Source organism: Cucumis sativus, chromosome 7 (assembly GCF_000004075.3).
Source record: "Cucumis sativus cultivar 9930 chromosome 7, Cucumber_9930_V3, whole genome shotgun sequence".
In the NCBI taxonomy this organism is placed as follows: Eukaryota; Viridiplantae; Streptophyta; class Magnoliopsida; order Cucurbitales; family Cucurbitaceae; genus Cucumis; species Cucumis sativus.
This window is the reverse complement of record NC_026661.2, coordinates 8,102,976-8,109,004: the sequence shown is the minus strand read 5'-3', so window position 1 is coordinate 8,109,004 and position 6,029 is coordinate 8,102,976.

Here is a 6,029-nt window from a genome sequence, read left to right as displayed (position 1 = left end):
AGTTAGTTACAGGGGGAGGTTAAAAGGGAGAGATGGAAGGAAAGATGGGGGTTGGTTAATCAGTTTCTGGAAGTGGAGGGGCTGTATTTTCTGGAGAGCAGAATTACAGAAGTTGTTCAGTTACTTTAATCTTAGAAAGTGTTTTGGTAGGAAACTCTGATTGGAAACTCTTCACTCTCGACCGAAGCCACAATAACACGTAAAAAGTACTTCAAGACCCAACATGTCAATCAAATGTGTTTGAAACTTAGTTTCAAACCAACCTAAAACGAGTTCAAAACATGTCTAAGTATCACTTGAACTTTCAAAACGACCTAAAAAAGCTTACGTGTAGGTTCGTAACTCATAACCTACGAAAAAAGTTCAAATATTGTGAAAAAAGCACTACAAGACCCAAAATGGCAACCAAGTGTGTAAGTGCAACAAACTTAGTGCAAACCAACCTAAAACGTGCTCAAAACGTGTCCATGTATTACTTGAGATTTCAAAACGCCCAAGCAAATCCTAAGTGTAAGTTCGTAACTCATAATCTACCAAAAAGGTTGAAAAAAGCATTTCGAGACCAAAAATGACAACCAAGTGTGTAAGTGCAACAAACTCAATCTAACCTAAAATGAATTCAAAACGTGTGTAAGTATCACTTGAATTTTCAAACGACCAAGCAATGCTTAAGTGTAAGTTTGTAACTCACAACCTACCAAAATTTCAAAAAGTGTGAAAAAAGTACTTCAAGACCCAACATGTCAATCAAATGTGTTTAAAACTTAGTTTCAAACCAACCTAAAACGAGTTCAAAACGTGTCTAAGTATCACTTGAACTTTCAAAACAACCTAAAAAAGCTTACGTGTAGGTTCGTAACTCATAACCTACGAAAAAAGTTCAAATATTGTAAAAAAAGCACTACAAGACCCAAAATGGCAACCAAGTGTGTAAGTGCAACAAACTTAATGCAAACCAACCTAAAACGTGCTCAAAACGTGCCTATGTATTACTTGAGTTTTCAAAACGACCAAGCAAATCCTAAGTGTAAGTTCGTAACTCATAATCTACCAAAAAGGTTGAAAAAAGCATTTCGAGACCAAAAATGAGAACCAAGTGTGTAAGTGCAACAAACTCAATCTAACCTAAAATGAATTCAAAACGTGTGTAAGTATCACTTGAATTTTCAAATGACCAAGCAATGCTTAAGTGTAAGTTTGTAACTCACAACCTACCAAAATTTCAAAAAGTGTGAAAAAAGTACTTCAAGACCCAACATGTCAATCAAATGTGTTTAAAACTTAGTTTCAAACCAACCTAAAACGAGTTCAAAACGTGTCTAAGTATCACTTGAACTTTCAAAACGACCTAAAAAAGCTTACGTGTAGGTTCGTAACTCATAACCTACGAAAAAAGTTCAAATATTGTAAAAAAAGCACTACAAGACCCAAAATGGCAACCAAGTGTGTAAGTGCAACAAACTTAATGCAAACCAACCTAAAACGTGCTCAAAACGTGCCTATGTATTACTTGAGTTTTCAAAACGACCAAGCAAATCCTAAGTGTAAGTTCGTAACTCATAATCTACCAAAAAGGTTGAAAAAAGCATTTCAAGACCAAAAATGACAACCAAGTGCAACAAACTCAATCTAACCTAAAATGTATTCAAAACGTGTGTAAGTATCACTTGAATTTTCAAAACAACCAAGTAATGCTTAAGTGTAAGTTTGTAACTCACAACCTACCAAAATTTCAAAAAGTGTGAAAAAGGTACTTCAAGACCCAAAACGGCAACGAAGTATGTAAGTGCAATGAACTTAGTTTCAAGTTATCTTAAAAAGAGTTCAAAATGTGTATAAGCTTTCAAATGGACCAAACAATACTCGAGCGTAAGTTCGTAACTCACAACCTACCAAAATTTCAAAAAGTGTGGAAAAAAGCACTTGGAGACCCAACATGTCAATCAAATGTCTAAACAAACTTAGTTCCAAACAAACACAAAATGTTGTTTGAAATTAACTAACAATGCTTAAGTGTAAGTTCGTAACTCACAAACTAACAAAAAGTTCAAAATGAGTGAAAATGCACTTTGAGACCTAAAATGACAACCAATTATGCAAGTGAAACAAACTTAATGCAAACCAACCTAAAACGTGCTCAAAACGTGCCTATGTATTACTTGAGTTTTCAAAACGACCAAGCAAATCCTAAGTGTAAGTTCGTAACTCATAATCTACCAAAAAGGTTGAAAAAAGCATTTCAAGACCAAAAATGACAACCAAGTGCAACAAACTCAATCTAACCTAAAATGTATTCAAAACGTGTGTAAGTATCACTTGAATTTTCAAAACAACCAAGTAATGCTTAAGTGTAAGTTTGTAACTCACAACCTACCAAAATTTCAAAAAGTGTGAAAAAGGTACTTTAAGACCCAAAACGGCAACGAAGTATGTAAGTGCAATGAACTTAGTTTCAAGTTATCTTAAAAAGAGTTCAAAATGTGTATAAGCTTTCAAATGGACCAAACAATACTCGAGCGTAAGTTCGTAACTCACAACCTACCAAAATTTCAAAAAGTGTGGAAAAAAGCACTTGGAGACCCAACATGTCAATCAAATGTCTAAACAAACTTAGTTCCAAACAAACACAAAATGTTGTTTGAAATTAACTAACAATGCTTAAGTGTAAGTTCGTAACTCACAAACTAACAAAAAGTTCAAAATGAGTGAAAATGCACTTTGAGACCTAAAATGACAACCAATTATGCAAGTGAAACAAACTTAATGCAAACCAACCTAAAACGTGCTCAAAACGTGCCTATGTATTACTTGAGTTTTCAAAACGACCAAGCAAATCCTAAGTGTAAGTTCGTAACTCATAATCTACCAAAAAGGTTGAAAAAAGCATTTCAAGACCAAAAATGACAACCAAGTGCAACAAACTCAATCTAACCTAAAATGTATTCAAAACGTGTGTAAGTATCACTTGAATTTTCAAAACAACCAAGTAATGCTTAAGTGTAAGTTTGTAACTCACAACCTACCAAAATTTCAAAAAGTGTGAAAAAGGTACTTTAAGACCCAAAACGGCAACGAAGTATGTAAGTGCAATGAACTTAGTTTCAAGTTATCTTAAAAAGAGTTCAAAATGTGTATAAGCTTTCAAATGGACCAAACAATACTCGAGCGTAAGTTCGTAACTCACAACCTACCAAAATTTCAAAAAGTGTGGAAAAAAGCACTTGGAGACCCAACATGTCAATCAAATGTCTAAACAAACTTAGTTCCAAACAAACACAAAATGTTGTTTGAAATTAACTAACAATGCTTAAGTGTAAGTTCGTAACTCACAAACTAACAAAAAGTTCAAAATGAGTGAAAATGCACTTTGAGACCTAAAATGACAACCAATTATGCAAGTGAAACAAACTTAATGCAAACCAACCTAAAACGTGCTCAAAACGTGCCTATGTATTACTTGAGTTTTCAAAACGACCAAGCAAATCCTAAGTGTAAGTTCGTAACTCATAATCTACCAAAAAGGTTGAAAAAAGCATTTCAAGACCAAAAATGACAACCAAGTGCAACAAACTCAATCTAACCTAAAATGTATTCAAAACGTGTGTAAGTATCACTTGAATTTTCAAAACAACCAAGTAATGCTTAAGTGTAAGTTTGTAACTCACAACCTACCAAAATTTCAAAAAGTGTGAAAAAGGTACTTTAAGACCCAAAACGGCAACGAAGTATGTAAGTGCAATGAACTTAGTTTCAAGTTATCTTAAAAAGAGTTCAAAATGTGTATAAGCTTTCAAATGGACCAAACAATACTCGAGCGTAAGTTCGTAACTCACAACCTACCAAAATTTCAAAAAGTGTGGAAAAAAGCACTTGGAGACCCAACATGTCAATCAAATGTCTAAACAAACTTAGTTCCAAACAAACACAAAATGTTGTTTGAAATTAACTAACAATGCTTAAGTGTAAGTTCGTAACTCACAAACTAACAAAAAGTTCAAAATGAGTGAAAATGCACTTTGAGACCTAAAATGACAACCAATTATGCAAGTGAAACAAACTTAATGCAAACCAACCTAAAACGTGCTCAAAACGTGCCTATGTATTACTTGAGTTTTCAAAACGACCAAGCAAATCCTAAGTGTAAGTTCGTAACTCATAATCTACCAAAAAGGTTGAAAAAAGCATTTCAAGACCAAAAATGACAACCAAGTGCAACAAACTCAATCTAACCTAAAATGTATTCAAAACGTGTGTAAGTATCACTTGAATTTTCAAAACAACCAAGTAATGCTTAAGTGTAAGTTTGTAACTCACAACCTACCAAAATTTCAAAAAGTGTGAAAAAGGTACTTTAAGACCCAAAACGGCAACGAAGTATGTAAGTGCAATGAACTTAGTTTCAAGTTATCTTAAAAAGAGTTCAAAATGTGTATAAGCTTTCAAATGGACCAAACAATACTCGAGCGTAAGTTCGTAACTCACAACCTACCAAAATTTCAAAAAGTGTGGAAAAAAGCACTTGGAGACCCAACATGTCAATCAAATGTCTAAATAAACTTAGTTCCAAACAAACACAAAATGTTGTTTGAAATTAACTAACAATGCTTAAGTGTAAGTTCGTAACTCACAAACTAACAAAAAGTTCAAAATGAGTGAAAATGCACTTTAAACAAACTTAGTCTTATGCAAGTGAAACAAACTTAGTCTTAAACAAACCTAAAAAAATGTGTTTAAAACTACTCTAAAGCACACACAAACACTCTCCATCTCACTCTCTATCTGCCTTGTTTCCAATTTAATTCGGTATTCATTTGGGGTTATTGTAGGTTCATATTTAGAAATAGTCATTCATGTGGTGATGCAAAATCCCTTTTATGTATCTAATACTAAAATCACAAAAATCATCTTGGACATGCAACACAACAAACTAAATTTCCACGGGAAGCCTTTGCTGACACAATGGTAGACAATAATTACTCAAACAAGAGAGAAGGACTATAATTAATTAACAGAAGTACAAATCAATATAGGTGCACAACCACCAAACAAGAGAGAAGGAACAATAAACTTCAATAACAAAAGAAAGGTAGTATCAGGACTATCCTTACTTGTTACCGAAGAAGATACCTTGGCTCTGGTAAGCCCAATGCTCTGCCTTACAACGTTCAATTACCTTAGTACTGCAGCGTTTCTTCAAAGTTTGGGAATCTACCTAAAACATAAATACATATTACAACTTGAAAACCTCCATGTCAGAAACTTTACTTTAATTATCAAACCAGATGCTATGCAAGAATTAGTTAGCAGAAATAAAACATAAATAGTAATGATATTCTTTGGGGAGGGGATAAAAGCATCTTTCATCATAGAAATAAGCTTAACTTGACAACTGACCAAGTCCAAAGCATAATAGAATCCAATGATTACCATGGATATTGAATGAAGAGTAAATGTAATCAACATTCGCCCAAGGATCTTGAAAGTCTTCTTTTGATCCGACAACATAGTCAACCAATCGATACTCCTCCTTCCAGTGAAATGGTCGATTCTCTTTAATACATTATTGGTATTCATGCCACTTCGCAACTAATAATTGCTGGAAAGAAAAAAAGTCCACATGCATGTATATGTATTTATGTTAGACCGAAATACAATAAGACAATAAGACAAATATCAAATGTTAATCGATCCGGTTTCAATTTTGCCTTTATATTACGCGTACTATTTTCTAAATGATGTAAACTGCTTACTATAGCATGAAAATGATGAGAATGGTCAATCTTATACATGAGACCGTCAGTTGATGTCGAAGTCATACTGAAGCCTGCATAAAAAATAAACAAATCAAATATAATTGCATAAGAGACTTATTAAATATGGATACACTCTCATCTTGAAACTTCTACTCAAATTTTGGTAGGTGCGAGATAAAAAATTCAAGGCTATTACTTGTTAAGTCTAATAAAATTGCTAACCCTAAACTCTTAAAGCCCAATAAACTAGCTAAAACTCTTAAAGCCCAGTAAACT